Source organism: Fukomys damarensis, unplaced genomic scaffold (genome assembly GCF_012274545.1).
Source record: "Fukomys damarensis isolate Sample0158 unplaced genomic scaffold, DMR_v1.0_HiC HiC_scaffold_4, whole genome shotgun sequence".
Lineage (NCBI taxonomy): Eukaryota > Metazoa > Chordata > Mammalia > Rodentia > Bathyergidae > Fukomys > Fukomys damarensis.
Genome location: NW_022900916.1, coordinates 9,358,741 through 9,377,808, shown reverse-complemented (window position 1 = coordinate 9,377,808; position 19,068 = coordinate 9,358,741). Strand labels below are relative to the sequence as shown.

Genomic DNA, 19,068 nt, shown 5'->3' with positions numbered 1-19,068 from the left:
GTATCAGCGTGCAAGCAGAGGGCCTGGGCTGACAGAGGAGGTCCTCTCTTTCACTGTGACAGGTGAGAGAGGGAAAATGGTGATGCAGAGGTTGATTAGTCTGTCAGTGTATAGGAGCTATAAGATTAGGGGCGTGGAAAAAAGGGGACGAAGGTGGAACCTGAAATGGGAAATCAGGGCACTGAGCAGGGAAACAGAAGGTTTGTATCCTTGGGATCAGCATCTATTTCTGTAGTTGTGTGCCTTTTTTCCTTTCCGTGCTACTTGACAATCCAGGGGTAAAGGCAGGGCTCTCATGCTAGGAAGCAGAGCTCAGATTGTCATGGGAAGAGCTTGGGTGGCACTGTCTGGGGGAGGAAGGAGAACAAACTAAACATGTCCCAAATGTCTCTACTAGAATCTGTCCTTCAGGCAGATAAGCAGCTGCTGAACTGATTTGCTCAAGTTGTAAGGGGCCTCTATGTGCTCCTTTTTCTTCACTTAGAGGAATTTCTTGAAAGGACGTGGTAGAAGCCACGTTTCCCATTCAGCTCTTTCCATAGGTCAGAGAGTCAGGTAGGGAAAGAAAGAAAAATGTTTCATCAGTGACAACTGAGCCAAATATTGGACATCCAGAGAGGAGAGCGGAATGATCTCCTCCATTTTTTTTTCAAAGTATTAAATAAGATAAGCAATTTTCTCTGAAGTGCTGGCATTTGGGAACTAGGGATTTCTGGCAAAGTTGCATTTAGAAGTTTGGATCAGGGCTAGGTAATATTAGCTGCAGAGGGAAATAAGAAACTGTAAACATAGCAACCAAAAGGTATCCTCAGGAAAAGGCTCCTGGCTGCTTACTCCAGGCAGACTTGGGTCTGTGGCCATGCCTGGTTGCTGGATACTCTGGCATCTTCGGAGTCATGGCTGATGGAGCCACAGAGGAGCATCTGCCAAATGGCTTCAGGGGTTGTTAAAGTGTCATTCCTTGCTGACTTCTTGAACACCGATTCCTAGGAGCCCTGAGAAGTAAAACACCTAGTGCTTAAGCCTGAGGGCTCACCTCCAAATCTGTCAAAGGGACCCATTAAAAAGCACATGGAGAACATTGGCCTTTGAGGATTTGATAGAAGGATAAGATCACAGTTTTTTCTGCATTTCAAGGCAGCAAATGAAGACAAGAGAGGCGACATCTCTCTCCCAAGGTCACTCGATGATCTCCAAGGCCACATCATAGTCGATGAGGCTATCCTGTAGCTCAGTGCCACTGCTCCCTGTGGCCCAGACATCTAGAGACATGGAGAGGTCACAACACACAGAACCAGAGAGGACTGTGTCCTCAGATGCTGCTGGAGCACAATGTTCCTTTCAAGTGAGCCAGTTTCAGGAGAGAGTTCACTAAGTGGAGCACCACATTAGTTTTTAAGTGGGGCTTTTCCTAGTTGAACCAGGAGTGAGAATTTTTCAGCCATAGTAGGCATGTTTATATTCACTCCCCTTGTCCTCAAAGCCGGTCAGTTTTTTACAACATGGAGTTGGTTACCAATCAGTATAGCAGCCCACCATCCAGTCTGGGTCCTCATAGCCTATATGTATAAAATAGGAAACTAAATACAGAAAAAAATATGAAGTCATTTAAATATCAGTATGGTTATTTTGGACATTGAAATGGCACATTCTTGTTTGTTTAAGATCAGAGGTTCTCAAAGTGTGGTCTTGGGAACAGCAGACTCACTTCAGATGGAAATTTGTTAAAAAATGCACATTATTGGGCTCCATTCAGACCTACAGAATCAGAAACACTGGGAGGACTTCCCAGGGATGTTGTGCTACGCTACTTTCCTGTTGCTGGACACAGTGCATGGACCCCACAACTTAAAGGAGGAGAGGTTTAACTTGGCTATGTTTGCAGGGAATCCAGGTTAAGGCAATGATGGCAAACCCTTTACTGAGTGAGTAACTAAACTGCAACCCCAAACCCAATTATTTATCATAAAGTAGCAACACTGCAATTAACCAGAATACTGAGGTTTTAGTTTAGAAAAAACAACCATGTATTAATGCTTTTGTCTTAAAAGAAAAACAACATGTGTGTCATAGGTTCACCACCACTGGTCTGTGGTCATCTGGCTGCAAGGCAGAAACATCACGATGGGAGGATATGGTGGAGCAAAGTTGCTTAGTTCATGGCAGCCAGGAAGCAGGGTAAGGAAGCAGCACCAGAGAGGAAGAAGCCAAGCGTCAAGACATAGCCAACCCCCATGCCATGCTTCACCATGCCCAGATATACCTAGAAGTGGGCTCTACCAATCCTCTGAGAAGATCCCAAAACCAGTCAAATTGACATCCCACCCTATCCATCGCAAGGGCAGAGGCTCCCCAGATTCCAGGTGATTCTGATGCACAGACCTACGAGAACTGCTGGCTTAGACTGGAGTAAGGATGGAACAGTTGGGGCAGACAGCTCTTATGCCTCGACTAGGATTTCAAGGTGTTTAACATACAGGAAATCTTCTCTACAGATTGAGAGTAAGGCATCTGAACTTCTGGTGTGATTTTTAAAAAACTGCTCTGTTTGGCATCATCATCAAGCCATGGTGCGAACTTACAGAACGCATGTTATTTGTTTTTCTTTTGAGACAAAAATGTTAATATATGAGTTGTTGTTTTTCTGAACTAAAACCTCAGTATTCAGGTTTAATTGCTGTGTTGGCGCTCTGTGATAAATAGGTGGGGTTTGGGTTTTGAGTTTGGGCCCTCGCCTCTAAAAGGATCACCGCCCTTGGGCTAAAGAATCATATGCCCAAATGCATTTTTCTTGTCAGTGTGGCAATTTAATTTTAGCTGTAGCCTAGACAACTTTGGACTCACAAAGTGACTTGCTTCATAGTTCCTTGTATTTACGATGTTCTTCAGGATACAGTTAAGGTTAAAATCCATTGCATTTATATTCCTCTTTGGCTTTGATCTGGTACCAACTAGTTTATACTTTACACCCAAAGAAGAAAATACGAATCTATCAGGTCCTGATGGCTTTACTGCTGAATTCTACAAAACATTTAGAGAAAACTATTGCCACTACTTTTGAAACTTTTTGGTAAAATTTAAAGGGAAGCTATACTTCCAAATTCATTCCTAGAAGCAAGTGTTCCTTTGATTCCAAAACCAGGGAAAGACACAACCAAGAAAGAGAACTACAGGCTAATCTCACTAATGAACATAGATGCAAAAATCCTTAATAAGATACTGGCAAACAGAATACAGAGGGTCATCAAGAAGATCATACACCCTGACCAAGTTGGATTTATCCCAGGGATGCAAGGATGGTTCAACATACATAAATTAATAAATGTAATACACTATATTAACAGAGTCAAAAACAAAAACCATATGATCATCTCAATAGATACATAAAAAGCATTTGACAAAATTCAAATCTATTCATGATAAAAACCCTGCAGAAAATTGGAATAGATGGTCTTTATCTCAATTTGATAAAGGCTATCTGTGAAAAACCAATAGCCAATATCATACTAAATGGTCACAAAAACTGAAAACCTTCACACTAAAATCAGGAACAAGACAAGGATGTCCACTGTCACCACTCCTGTTCAATGTAGTTTTGAAAACATTAGCCACAGCAATTATACAAGAGAAAGAAATTAAAGCAATAAAGATAGGAAAGGAAGAAGTTAAACTGTCATTATTTGCTGATGATATCCTACTCTACATAGAAGACCCCCAAAATTCCACCAAAAGCCTTCTAGATTTAATTGACAGATTCAGTAGAGTAGTTGGATATGAGGTCAACTCAAAAATCAATAGCCTGGGCCGGGGATTTAGCTCAGTGGTTTGGTGGCCTGCCTTGCAAGCACAAGGACCCGAGTTCAATCCCTGGTACCCCCCCCAAACAAAAACAAAAACAAAAAATCAATAGCCTTCTTTTACATAAATAACAGAATCACTGAGAGAGACATTAGAGAAACAATCCCTTTCACAACAGCATTCAAATAAGGGAAATATCTAGGAGTCAATCTAATGAAGGAAACAAAAGACCTCTACATTGAGAACTGCAATACTCTGAAAAAAGAGATCAAAGAAGTTACAAGAAAATGGAAAGACATCCCTTGTTCCTGGGTAGAAAGAACCAATATAGTGAAAATGGCCATACTTCCAAAACTGCCGTACAGATTCAATGCAATCCCAAATGAAATCCCAACAGTATTTTTAATGAACTTGAGAAAAAAATCCAAAAATTCATTTGGGACCAGAAGAGACCAGAATAGCAAAAGCAATTCTAGGCAACAGAGACATGTCAGGGGGTATCACAATCCCCAACTTGAAACTATACTACAAAGCCACTATGATAAAAACAGCATGGTACTGGCAAAGAAACAGACTCAAGGATCAGTGGAATAGATTAGAAGATGCAGAAACAACTCCAGACATACTCAGCTACCTCATCTTTGACAAAGAAGCCAGCCATCCTCACTGGAGGAAAGACAGCCTCTTTAATAAATGGTGTTGGAAAAATTGGATTTCAACTTGCCAAAGATTAAAACTAGACCCCTATCTTCACCATGCACTAAACTAAAATCCAAGTGGATTAAAGATCTAAATACTAAAACAGAAACACTAAACTTACTGGAAGATAAGTTAGGTAGAACTCTGGAAGACATTGGCATAGGAAAAGGCTTTATGAACAAATCCTCAGTAGCATGAGAACTAGAACAAAGAGTCAATAATTGGGATCTATTTTTTTTTAAAGGGGAAAGGGTTTATTTGGCTTATAGTTCACAGAGGTTTCAGTTCATGGCACAGAAACAATATGGCATGCACAAGGCAGCAAAGGTAATAAGAGAGTTAACAGCATCTCCTAGCCACTTTTATCTTATTCAGACTACTTAGGGTGGGTAGCACTCACACCTTTAATCTAATTGCCCTTGAGCCTAGCATTGGATCATGATTCAGTTCCAGCTTCACACACTCTAGATCAAGCCTGTGACCACAGGAGGCTTTGGGGGGACATCTAGACCCAAACCACAACAGTTGGGTAGCTTAAATAATAGAAATTTATTTGCCACAGTTCTGGAGATGGAAAGTCCAAGATCAAATTGCCTGCCAATTCAGTTTCCAGTGGGAGCTGTCTTACAGACAATATGGTCTCACAGACATTGTCAATGTGTCCTTCTCATATGGAAGAGACAGTGAATTTTGGTATCAGATCAGGACTCTACTTACAGGACTTTATTTAACCTAAATTACTTCCTTACCTCAAATACAGGCACTGAGACATATGGGTTCAAAATATCAATTTCATGGGGTATACAATTCAGACACTAGCAAGAAGTTAGTTTGCAAATCAACATATCACTGCTAATCTGTAGCAGCTGGAAAATGCTTAAAAACTAGCCGGGGTTAGCAAAAGCCGTAATGAGGATCAACAAATAGTGCTGAAGTCTCCTGAGAGAATAAGAATTAAAGATTTCTGGAATTTGTTTAATCCAGTGACTTGTTTATTTTTATAAGAAAAATTGAGATGGGATCTCATCTTTTAAAAGAGCTTCTGCACTGCAAGAGAAACCACCAAGAGAGCTAAGAGGCAACCTGCAATGTGGGAAAAAAATTTACCAGCTGTTCCTCAGACAAAAGTCTACTATCCAGAATATATAAAGAACTAAAAAATTAGAACCTCCCCAGATTTATAAACCCAATTCAAAAATGGACATCTGAAATGAACAGATATTTCTCAAAGAATTAAAAGCAGAAAATAAATATATGAAAAAAAGTTAAACATCACTGGTTATTCGAGAGATGCAGATGAAAACAACACTGAGATTCCACCTCACCCCAGAAAGAATGGCTGCTATCAAGAAATCAACCAATAACAAATGTTGGCAGGGTTGTGGGGAGAAAGGAACCCTTCTTCATTGTTGGTGGGAGGGCAGACTGGTGCAACTACTATGGAAATCAATATGGAGATACCACAAACAACTAGGATTAGAAGTTCCATTTGACCCAGCTATCTCTCTGTTGGGTACCTTCCCAAAAGAATTAAAAGAATTGTATCACAGTGATATATGCTCACCCATGTTTATAGCAGCACAGTTTGTAATAGCTAAAACTTGGAAACAGCCTACTTGCCCATCAACTAGAGACTGGATAAAGAGGATTAAAAAAAATGGAGTACTACTCAGCGGTAAAGAATAAGAAACTAGGGAGATTTATAGCCAAGGAGAGGCACATTGAGGACATACTCTTAAGTGAAATTAATAGGACACACATGTATAAATACTGAATAGTTTCTCTGGTGTGATAACTAAATGTGTAAATAAGAATCAACATGTATAATTGATATTGTGTAACAGAAAAAATGTTTAAAGTTGTAGGGGAAATGGGAGGGGTAGGGGAAAGCTAAGAAGGGAAAAGAAAAAAAATAAGAGAAAAGAAAAAAATGGAAACAAAGTCTCTGTAAATAGGGAGGGGTGGAATGGGTGAAGGGAGGGCAGGGGAATGTGGGGAAAAAAAACAACCAAGATATATCACGTAAAGGTACAAGATCCCAGTGATGAATGTAACTATATTGTATACCTAAAATGTAGCAATAAAGAAAAAGGGGAAAAAATTACCAACATAGACTACTGTTGGAATTAAAATGTTCTCTTTTTCTAGATGATGCATATAAGGATTCTGATAAAAAACCAAATGCATTTTAGAGTGCATGTAGAAAGTCAAGGTTGAAGAAGAGTGTGAATATGCAATGTTTATGTTTTGATAAATTGTGAAAGATGTAAGAAAAAGTGCAGAGGAGCTGGAAGAAGAAAAATCTAAAGAATCTTTTAGCCAGGAAAAAAGATTGTTAGTTGCTGCCTGTAGTCAGAGGATTTGTATTTTTTTAAAGTTAGTGACTAATATAAGAAAAGGTTCTAGTTAAATTAATACAGTGGCTGCTTGCTTCAGGGCAAGCAAAACTGAGTTTGGCAGGAGCGGGTGTTTTAAACTTCTGCCAACCAATTCTGTATTTTATAACTTTTTTCTACTTGATGTTTAATTCTCACACAAGTGGCAAGAGAAAAAAATTTTTTGTTGTTGTTATTTGGGCACAAGTGGGTAATATAAAGAAAGCTGAAGTTTCTTTGAAAATATTTGGCTAATAGTCTACAAAAAATTTAGTAGTTGTATAGTTAACTGCCTAAAACACACTTTATTATGGTTATCCTAAGATTGAGCCTTGACATGAGTCAACTCCTGACAATGGAGCAGCAGGACCCTTGAAATCAAACCTGTGCCAGAAAAGCCAGAAGTTTGCTGTAACTGTAGTGCTGATGCTGAAGGCTCAGCATTTGCCTGGCATCAAAGGGAGGCCAAATGGAAATTTTACAGCGTGGATCTGCTCTAATGTATAAAGATGCTAAAACTCATATATTTCGCCTCTGGAACGAGGCCTCTAATCCAGCAAACAGAGATTGTTCTTTGTACTGCAAACAGAGATTCTTAAGAGCAGGCTCCATGAAAGGAACACAATCAGAAAGGATTGAATGCAAAAACGTACTTGAATAAAGTGGACTATATCTTGATGCTCAGAATATAAGAAATGAAAGTACTCTTTTTCTAAAAAGCCCATGTTCTGGAAAAACACTGGGGCATAGTGATAAGCATTTGTTTAAAGGCTTTACTGGGGATTAACCACTGAAAAAGCAGAGGATGTTATTTGATTTCACATTGCAAAGACCCTTTCTCTGCTTTGGCACAGGCACATGGCAAGTCAGTCAGAGTTGGATTCTGAAGACAGAGCTGCTTGGGCCCCAATTCTGACCTTAGCACTTATTAGCTGAGTGCACTGGACAAATGATCTAAACATCTTCTGCTTTAGCTTCTTCACCTGTACGATGGGGATAACAGCAGAGTCTAACTCATTAAGGTTGGGCAACCTGTGTGCAAAAGCTTAGAACTGTGCTGGTCACATAGCAACACTTTTAGCTTTTATTACCAATGTCATTTTAATTTTCATCAGTGAAATACGGAAGGAAGAGGAAGGGGGGGCAATAAGAAATAAGAAAAGGAAACAAGAAAAGAAAAGAGGGGGCACTACTTCCTTCTCATCTTTGCCTTCTTCCTTTCTTTCTGGCGCTGTTCTGTCTTCCCATCCTATTTCCATGCCACATGCCAAGAGGGATATGCAGCAGAGGAGTGACTGCACGGAAGTTGCCTTACCTTCCAGATTAGTTTTCTAGGACTGAAGTAACAAGAATACCACACCCTGAGTGGCTCAAACAACAGGAATTGATTGTCTTGTACTCTGGTGGTTAGAAGTCTGGACCAATGTGGCTGGGCTGGTTCCTCCCGATGTCCACCCCGGAGAATCTGATCCCTGTTTGCCACAGCTTCCAGGGATTGCCGCATTCAGCGTGCTGGCTTGTAGAAACATCATCTGATCTTTGCCCTTGGATATACACCCCTGCGTGGGTGTCTCTAGTCATGGTTCTCCTTTTTATGCGTATTAAGGATTAGGGCCCAGCTAGGTTCGATGCAACTGTACCATAACTAATTTGATATGCGCCAATCCTGTTCCGGATAAGGTCACATTCTGAGCTAGCAGGATGGTTTGGAAGTCCACATGCAGAGTTTTAGAGGTGACACAATTCAAACCACAATACCAGGGAGCAATTCTCAGACTCTTGATGTTGCTGTGCTCTGCAATTCTCCAAGGGCATCAAGGATGCATGGTGCTTCTCACGTTTATCTGACTGGAAAACACATTTGCTCAACTGTGGAGCACCAGGAGGGCCTCATGCTAAGTCTGTGCCCTTCTGGGGAATGCTGCTGTGATGTGGCCATTGCTTCCTACCGCAAATATGGACAAGCAGGGCTGACTGTACTCAGGCACAGGAAGTCCTTCCTCCATCTCAGGAAGGAACCCACCCTAGTTTCCTCCACGGCAACCCTGTTGTCCTTGGTTAGCTTCCTGGGATGGTGGGCGAAGTCAAGCCCCTGGCCTCTCCCTGTCCTGTCACTTCCTGGGTGGATGAGAAGACCTTGGGGCGGGGGGTTCCTGTGGCTCAGAGGCAGCTGGTGTGGGCAACAGCGAGACTAGTCCACTGCTCTTTTATGTTTTAGCAGCTGTGACCCAACAGAGACTAGAAGAGAGCCCACAAGGGGAGAAAATGACTTATAAAATTGCAATAAATAGTTAAGAGGAAAACCTGCCTCAGCTTCTCTTTGCGTTGCTGTCAGCAGGCACATCTCTTGAAACAAGCTGACATTCTTGTCAACAGCGCTGTTTGTTAACAGCATGGTGCATGAGGTAATTACCCAATAAAGTTAATATTAGCCGAATTGCACAGAGCCTGAATTAAAAACATATGTGATTGCAACGCCAAAGCCTGAGTCACGTGTCTTACCCACTAAACGTGTGGTTTGCCTGCCTGCGGGAGAGAGGGAACGTCAAGGGAAGGAGGCTGCCATTTATATTCTGGAGACAACAGCTCAGAAGGAGGAGTCCCCAGGATGCTCTCTCCTCCGCTTGAGGCAGCAGAGGAATGAGATTGCTGTTTTCTTCTTCATCTCTCGTGACGTTTCCAGGCACCTTGTAGGGCAGCTGCGCAGTCTTGCACAGCCTGCCCTTTCTCACAGGGCAGTTTAGGAGGCATCGGAAGGGGGACGGGCACTGCTGTGCAGGCTCTGTATCCCTGTTAAAGGGGTAGTGTAAGGACGCAGTCCGAGTTTGCCATCTGAGCAGACCCTGGAGGAGACATGGCTACCTGACAGCTCACACATGTGGGCAGAAAAGATGCAGGGCCCCGCGGTCAAAAGCATTGGGTTCTAATAGCCGCTGAGTCATTAACTGATCGAATGATTCGGGGCAACTCAGTTTCCTTTCTGGAGCCTCTCTGACTCTCTTTTGTCAAATGTAGGTAACAAAATTTAGCCCATTCCTCCATGCTGAGAGATAAGAACAATTGAAAAGGAAGGGCTGTGAATATACGTAGCTATTCTTATGCCTAAATAAACCCAGGATTGGCCAGCAAGAGCAATGAAAAACCAAGACACACACATGCAAAAAGCCCTAATAAATATTGAAAATAAAACTACGGGCATACAGTCTCTTGTTTTCTCTCTCTCTCTCTCTCTCTCTCTCTCTCTCTCTTTCTTTCCTTCCTTCCTTTGTCTTTTTGGTACCAGGGATTGAACTCAGGCCCTTGCGTTTGCGAGGCAGGTGCTGGAACCACTGAGCTAAATCCCTGGCCTCCTAGTCTTTTTTTTTTGTTGTTTTTCAGACAAGTGTAAGACCAAGTGAATAACTCAGGGGTGAGAGTTAGAGGTTAGGAGTGATGTGAGAGGTGTTAAGTATTAATTACAAAACAGCCCAAATAGCAACATTCACTAGGCTGAGAAAATAGGTTTTCTTTTAAAAACATTTAGTGAAATACTGAAAATATACCTATAATTATATAGCTAGTCTATTTTAAAACCTATAGAATTAAAGAACATGATATATTCTCAACTGAGACAAATAATATATCAAGTGGTGGCATTGTCTAGTGAGGAGCGAGCACTGGGCTTCAAGCAGATGTGGCTGCCTCTGAGGCAAACAAATCATAAGAAAATTCACCTCTGTCCCTCCGTTACTTTGCCTGGAAAATGGAGACAAAAATTCCTGTCCTGTCCAATGCATAGGGCTGAATAAAATGCAATATCTACCTGAAAAAGTGAAAGTGCCATACACTTGTGAGGTACCATGCTTTTAATTATTTGGTAAGTTTTCTGTTCTTATTCTAGTTCAGTTTCATACCCAAGGATTGAGAGTCTTCATTTCAGATTATGTGGAGGTGGCTCCCTTGAATCTGTGCTCAGGGGATTCTGAGACTTACCTCTAACTCAGGGGAAGACCAGGATCGATGAGTGATGTCTGAATCAGATGTGGGAGGGGAAATCGAGGATGTGTGCTAGGTATTTGCCATTCCCAGAGAGGACTCCATATGTTTGCCATTCTTGTGGCATCCTGGTCTATTCCCTTCCAGTTATCTGAGTATGTTATAACTCAGTGAGCAAGTGTTTATTAAGTCTGGCATTTATGTGTACATAAAATTATTTGGATATTCTAAGTGCTACTATTTTTGTTCTTTAATTTTTATCTTTTCTATACTGAGACCACGATTAGGCAAGTAATCCAGCTATGCTCTCTAGAGTTTGTTTCAATCTGTGGTGGCTTCACTTATTTGCATCCCTGGACTTCAAATTAAAAATCGGCCCCAGCCTTTTAGGATCTCAGAATTTTCAGCTGCTTATCTGCTCTTCCTGTGTTCAGTTAGGGGTCATCTCACAGTCCCTACTGCAATTTACCCTTTCCTGTAAGTCTCTAGAGGAGACTGCCACATTCCCGTTAGCCTTCATGTCTTTTACAGTGTATTGTGCTTCTCGACTTCCTTATACCAGACTGACTTCAGCTTTCTGGCTAGCCTTACAGCTAGATAAATGTTTGCATGAAACAACTTTACTTAGCCTTTGATATGTCATGTAAATAAATTTGTTCTCTTTATTAAGGCTGGATTGCTTTCAAGCCATTGCCTTCACACAAAAATGCTGTTTTGTATGTCACAAATAATAAGTTATTTTTTTTTCTACTAAATATTAGATTGAACCATACAAAATTGCTATTTTTTAAAGGTCAAAAATGTTGACTTTTGGCAGTTTCCCACGGTTCAACCTAGTGTTTGTGTGCCTTCTTTGGCAATCCTAATCTTGAGGACTTGGGCTCTAGTAAGAAGAATGTGTTGTACTTAGAAAGGCAAAAGAGAAATGAACAATATTTTGTTTAAATGTGTCTTTCTGTCTTCAAAGATTACTCTTTCTGGTTTCTCCTTGACAAGAATAGTTGCTCACAGTCCTCTCTTCCCAAACCTGAGGAGCACTCTCTGATACCCTGTTCAACTTGGCTTTTGGAGATAACAGAAAACCAGAGGGCAGCTTGGCCCCTATAGTATTCACTGGTTGGATGGAAACAGTGAGTCCTTAATGAGAAGCTCCTGGGATGTTTGAAATGTTATCCGCATCTCTATTTCTTTCCCAAGTGGTGGACAGCAGTCTGGTTTCTGGGTTAACCATTCAATAGCACCTGTATTTAATGCGGTAGAACCTTGAAGGAAGGGTGGGCTGGTGCTCAGAGTTTTGTCTGCTCAGTCCCTTTCATTCCACTCTTGTAAAACAACTGCTCTGTGTGCATGTGGGTATGGGAGTGCTGGAATGTTGTTATTAACATTTGTACAGAGGGCTGCAGTCAACTGAAGAGTGCAACAGACTAGACTATTTGGGGCAAGGGCTATTTCAGTTGGATAGATGTTAGCAACAAATTTACCTCGGGGAGAAGTCTTCTGTTCCCTGGAGCTAAAGTCAAACTTATGCCTTTGTGCCAGAGGCTTTGCTTGGTGGACCTATTGCTCATTGTCTGAAACCTGTCACTCATAAAACTAATGCAAACTGTGGACTAATTAGCAGGGATTCTGCTGCAGGGGAGAGGAGTAGGTATAGATGACAAAGGGACACTAAACGTCCTCAGGAATTCCCTGAACTGTCACCTCATAATGCTTAGTCACACAGCTGTGCTAGCTGTGTCAGAAAAGAAGACTCAACACAATTTGTTGATTTTGCTAATAAAAATAGAGATGTTGAGAGTGGTTTTTCTCTCCCCAAAGATTGGAGTGGGAAGCCAGTTCACAAAAGGCCAATGAGATGTTGCTCTCCGATGTCAACTTTTTCTCGTTGAGCCAAGAAAGTGTTCCCAGCAACTTCTCAGATGCCCTCAGCTAAGTGACCAGGTCACCATACTTAACAACAATACTGAAAACGAGGATCAAAACTAGATAGCTGAGATATTTTCAGTAAAAGAAAGGACAGAAGAGTTTTTTCTTGCTTTTTTACAAAAAATTTTCATCAGAAGAATCACAAATGTGTTTGGCTATCTGCTTTAGTCTTTCACGAGTAGTTTTCTTGGAGGCTATTGGGAGAGAAGTCAGTAGATTCTTTTGCCTAGCTGAAAGGGTCTTTATCTCAGAGATTTAGGGATTAGAAAATGGGATGCCACGCTGTGGGGATGAGAATATAGAAGACAGAAGCTGCAAGTACTTGCTTTTAGCCACAGACAAAATAAGATGATTTTCCTTTGTTCTGCCATTTCTTTAAAGGTCATGCTACATGAAGGTAATGTACATGAAAATTATCTTACAGGTGGGAAAAAGAAAGAAACCAAGTCTGATGGTGTGTAATTGCTAAGAGAAAGATTTCAAAGCCACTGAACATCTGGTTTTTATTTTCAACTCAGCCCATGAATTTGGTGGTTCTGTGTAGTTTCCCAACAAAATTACTGTCCATCTCATGAGGACGTTGCAAAGTTAGTTTAATTAGAGTTTGTATTTTGAAAGGCCCAAAGGAAAGCACAGAAGCATGAAATAGCATAGCAAAGTAAGCTGAGAACACTTCAGTAAAAAGATGAAAAATATACACAGTGTACCTAAAATTTATGTTGGAGGAATCACAGTGCAAATTCTACCAGAGACTACATAAATACCAGCCAAAGAGAATCAGATCAGTTTCCTTAGATCTCATAGTATCAGAGGTAGGTGATTCTGTTAATCCTGTTGGTCCGGGTGTTCCTGGAATTTTCAGACATTCTCTCTCAGTCCCCTCTAAGATGGAAAGCACTGCTAGCTTTTTAGATCATCTGGCATTCATCCAAAACTACATCTTTGAAAGCTCACCCCCTGATTACAGGGCCAAGTAACCTGTCTCAACTCCATCTCACCCTAGCTGTTTCAGTCCTCACAGTTTCTGTGTGACTTCTGCAGCTCTCCTCACTGAGGGTTTGAAACTAGAAGACTGCAGAGTTTGTACTTGATGGTTACCTTGACAAACATCATCTTCATCTCATCCCAAATGATCAAAACTTTAACCTTGATTATCAGTTGGTGATTATAACCTCACTCAAAATTTGTAGATGCTCAAGTGATCTATTTTAGCTTTTAAAAAGAAAATTGAAGTTTCTCAAGATAAAGACAATTACAATGCTTTGTATGATTATAAGCTCTGCTAAATGCTAATAATAATGGAAACAAAATGGATGGAGTTAGTGTGCAAATCAAGGTTAAGCTATTTTGGATTTGTTCTAATCAGAGATACTGACTAAATATCAAAATGAGGTTTCTTTCCAAAGTATCATTTAATGTGTTTTAAGCATGACATTTGAGACCTAGTGTATGGATCTTTAAACTTACATTTTGAATTTTGCCATGGAGGTAGAGTGAGAGAGGAGAAAAAAAAAAAAAAAAGAAAAGGAAATGGGGGTGGAGAATAATGGGGGTGGGAGGTAGGGGAGAGACTGCAGCTGAAAGGAATGTTCAGTTTTCTTTGCCTCCTCTGATGTCAAACTTCTGTTCTTTATCCAAGGGGCCCAGAATTGGAAGGTCACACACAAGGCTAGAAGTATAGCAGTGTTTTTCAAATTATGCACCAAAGAAACCCAGTTATTATTTCAGGAGCAGCCTAATAGGTGGAGAAGAAAGGACAAATCAAAATGCAAGTCTAGCGAGAGAGCCAATTATAGTTTTGCAGATGAAATTTAACCCATTTAGTATTGTAGGATTAAAGTTAAGATCGTCCCAAACTGCACAAAGTGGAAAAAGTCACCATAGATCAGAAACAGTTCCACAGCGGCTGGACTTGCTGAGAGGATCTAAGGGCCTCCGCAAAGAGGGAGGTCCTCACATTGTCCTCGCTTACGTCCTGTCCTATGGCAGTTCAGATTTAATTACCCCACCCTTTGTTCTTCAGACGGCCCCACCATGTCTCTCTCCTAACTTTCATTTGTTCTCTAGAAAGGCAAAGATCAACTTTACTATCCACAGAAATTATTTGAGGGTCATTTCAGAGTCATTATGAATTTCTACACTAACTCAAGAATGAAGAATTTCGTTATACAGCGATGATACAGCAGGAAAGATATTGAAACCAGCCATACAGCAGGGTTAGCACATGATGAAAGCTGACTACAAAACAGGGAAGAACAGGCTGGAGTTAAAAAGCTATCTCCAGTAATGGTCAGAAGACAGTGGTTGGATGGGCCATGGCCAAAACTTGTCCAGAAAGGCAGGAATTCTGCCCAAGACCTGGAGCCTAGCCTTCCTCAATTATGCCACAGAGTAATCAGCATCTGCATGTAGACAAGGGGGATCGGAAATATCTGCTGAATGCCTTGCTGGGACAGAAGTACAGTGATTGAGCCTTCTATCAGAGGGCTCTGCCCTACTGCCACAGGGAGAAATAACAGGGCAGTTTGCAAAAATTTAGAAGTATTTGATCCTTTGCACACTTGGCATTGCACTTTGTATGTGATAGCATTTTATAACTATTAGTTAAAGATGATGCAGAAAATGTCCTTATATTTTCTCCTGGGAAATGACTTTCTTTGAAAAAGTGAACTGGAAAATAAAACGTAACTACTTCCAAAAGTAATGGCAATAAACAAGAATGAGTCCTTCATGCCACTGCTGTCCCTATGCAGCAGAGGTAATTTCCAAGGAATATGAAAATTGGAAGGATTTCTAGGTATCTCTTTATACATCAGCAAGACTTCATTGCAAAGTCTTTGGCCAAATATCAAGCCCAACAGTTCTCTGCAGTCCATGCCAGTCTTTACTCTCTGGAAAGTCATCTAATTCCTATTTGAGATGTGTTTTACCAACTTCTTAGTCACCTGCAAGAATCATAATCTTTCCCATTATGCTGTGGGGAGAGTAGAGGAAAATTTTCCTAGTAGCCAGGGAGGTGTCTCGCATCCCCACTGCAATTTATTTAGATTTATCAGAATATAAGCGTCCAACAGAATTTTCCCCAACCATTTCATCAAAACCAAACTAAAGGAAAAGAAAGCAAAAAGGAAATGTCATCTTTTGTTTGCTTCACTTGAAACTTATTATAGGAAATGGCTTTGGAGTATCAGATCTGACATCTTATGAGATTTAGCTCCCTTTTCATTTTGGTTGTTCCCACTTTCACCCCAATATTAATTCACCTCAGAACACAAAGATGGAGGTTTGAACCTTGGTCTGTTGAGATGTATGACCTTGAATAAGTCACCTAACTTTTGTAAACATCAATTTTCTTGTCTGTCGATGGAGATAGCAATTATAATGAGGCTGTTGGGAGGATGAAATGAGCTGGAGGATATAAAAATACATTGTAAACTATAAAGCGCCCAATAAACAGAATGATAAATACTACAGAGGAAGTGATGGGGTAGTAGAACAAGCATTGGATTTGAGACAGGGTTATAAATCCCAAATGGTTTTTTTTTTTAACAGTTGTCTGATTTAAAATAAATCATCTACACTATAAAAGCCCATTTTTCCTAATTATAAATGTGGATCATTAAGCTACTAAAGGGCTTCACAGAGTTTTTATAATTGAAACAATAGTCAATTGAACCAGAGTGGACACGTGGCCCAAATTATGCCAATCAAATTCTCTCTTCTCTCTGAGAATTTGGGATTGGGACTGAAGGACTGTCCATCTTTTCTGGGCATCTTTTCTTGTCTGAGAGGGGAGAATTCAAGTGTATTATACAAAAGATTGGTGAAGGATGGAATAGGTTAAAGAGAAATAGATACAAACATGGAGAGAAAAAGAGCATTCCTTGATTTCTTTACTGTCCTATTACTGGGTGACATCTCCATGTATTCTTTTTTTTAAATTGAGTTTATTGGTACATTTTAGGGATACAGTACAGTTACATTCATCACTGGGACCTTGTACCTTTACATGACAGGTCTTGGTTCTCATTTTTCCCCCCATGCCCTTGCCCTCCCTTCACCCCTCCCCATGTATTCTTATTGTAAATTCCTCTGGATTAGTCAAGGTTCAGTCCCAGATAAGAGAATCAACCTATGAAGAAAGGAGTTTAGAGTGGGAATTAGGCACTCACAAAAGGTTTGGGAGGGACAGAAGGCTGGGCCCAAGCTTTTAGGGCAACTCCACAAACCAAACAGCTCCACACATGGGGTCCAGTGAGGGAGTTGTCATCATTTCCAGGAAGCTGGGACAGCCGGAAGCTGTTCGCTCAGCTACTGGCTTTAGAATCATGCTGCTTTTGTCAGGATCCACGCCTGGAAGGTCCTTGATTGCTGTGAAGAACCAGCCCCCGACATTTCCAGTCCCACACACCCTCACCAACTGGTGGGCACGGCCTCCACCTCTTCTGCAGCTTTGCTTGGTGGAAGTTGAGTGCCGTGCGGACTGCAGGAGTCTGAGTAATGTGGTCTCTAGAGTTGCAGCCTGTGATGCCGTGAGCCGTGGATGTGGATACAATGAAGTCCAGTGAGCTAATATGCATGTTCCTTTCACATCTATCTTTTCTCTTCCTAAATCAAATCCAGTCAATTTCTGTTTGCTGTAACTGAAGAGTGCTCCCTAGCACACCCGCGTCACTGTCAGACTCTCAGATATGCTGCATCGGAGCTATTAGCTTCCTTAGACTGAGGTGCTCACCTCAGAAAAGTAACAGAAAAGTATGGACAAACCGTGGCGAAGGTTGGGGCACCGTGACCTTTACATTGCCTTTCCAGTCCTCTTTCAATACTTTCTGTGCCAGTTACTTGTTGACAAGCTCTGAGCTTAAGATAATGGGTACTGCTACCATCAAAAACACAAAAAGCAAGAAATGCTGGCGAGGATGTGTGGCAAAAGAAACATTTCTACATTATTGATGCGATGTAAACTACGACAGCCATTATGGAATTAGTAGAGAGAGCCCTCACAAAACTAGAAATGGAATTTCATCTGAGCCAGTGTTATGGTTCATATCCAAAGCCTCACGCACTCATAGGTGGAGCTTTTGGGAGGCGACTGGGTCATGCGTATGTGATACTCATCACTGGATCGGTTCATTCACAGGTTTACAGTGGGGTGCGATGTTGGGAGGTGCAGTTGGTGGGAAGAGGTGGGCCACTGTGGGCGTGGCTTGGAAGGACACACACACACACACACACACACACACACACACACACACACACACATCCCTCCTCCCCCCGTTGATTCTTTTCTGTTTCCTGGCTGCCTTGCCATGAACTGTTTCTTCTCTCCCATGCCCCTGTGCCGTGCTGCCCTGCCTTGGAGCCAGCTGACTATGGGCTGAAACTCTACAGGCTGTGAATCAAAATAAAGCTTGCCTTCTTTAACTGCGGGTGTTGGTTATTTTGTCCCACCAGCGAAAAATTAACTAAGATACCTAGCCATACCTCTCCTGGGTATATTCTTGAGAGAGTTAAAGGCATTATTTTACAATGATACGTAAATAACTTTGTTGATAGCAGCTCAATTCACAATAGCTAAGCTCTGGAAACAGCCTACATGCCTATTAACAGATGAATAAAGAAAATGTGATCTCTATCTATCTATCTATCTATCTATCTATCTATCTGTCTGTCTCATATATTTATATTACTAGTTTCTCTTAATTCATTGAAAAGAAGGTTTGTTTGTTTGTTTTTGGTACCAGGGATCACACTCGGGACCTTGTGCTTGCAAGGCAGGCAGCAGAACCACTGAGCTAAATCCCTGGCCCAGCAAAGAAGGTTTTGTGCTAATATCTGTTTGTTTCTTCTTTTGAGAGAATCTTTTTTGTGGGTGTCTTATACTCTGAGTAACTACTTTAAAGATAATGATACACAGTGTAGTAACTATTGTTATTCTCTTATTATTTTGTTATTATATTTTGCCTTACTTTTTCATTAAATAAAAAAGGAAAACATAAGTTAAACACAAAATTAAGATCACAATTCTCTCTTATATGAGAAGCCTACAACATACTTAAATAAAGGAGTAGAACAAAGGAGATTTAGGACACAAAAATTCAGACTTAGTTGGAAGTGGAGACACATGCCCGAAATTCCGACATTCTGAGAGGCTGAGACAGGACAATTGCAAGTTTGAGCCGTGAGCAGCTTACCAATTTATTGAGGCCTTGTCTCAAAATAAAAAAAATTGAAAAAGGGCTGAGGATGTAGTTCATTCTGAAGGCTCTGGGTTCAACTCCCAGTACCACAACAC

General features: G+C 41.0%; 1 protein-coding gene across 3 annotated transcripts in view; it reads right to left on the bottom strand.

Annotated features, from left to right (window-relative positions):
- Nucleotides 1-19,068, bottom strand: part of Lhfpl3 (LHFPL tetraspan subfamily member 3) — a 514,451-nt gene that overhangs the window by 95,760 nt on the left and 399,623 nt on the right. The gene's annotated exons all lie outside the window — the stretch shown is intronic.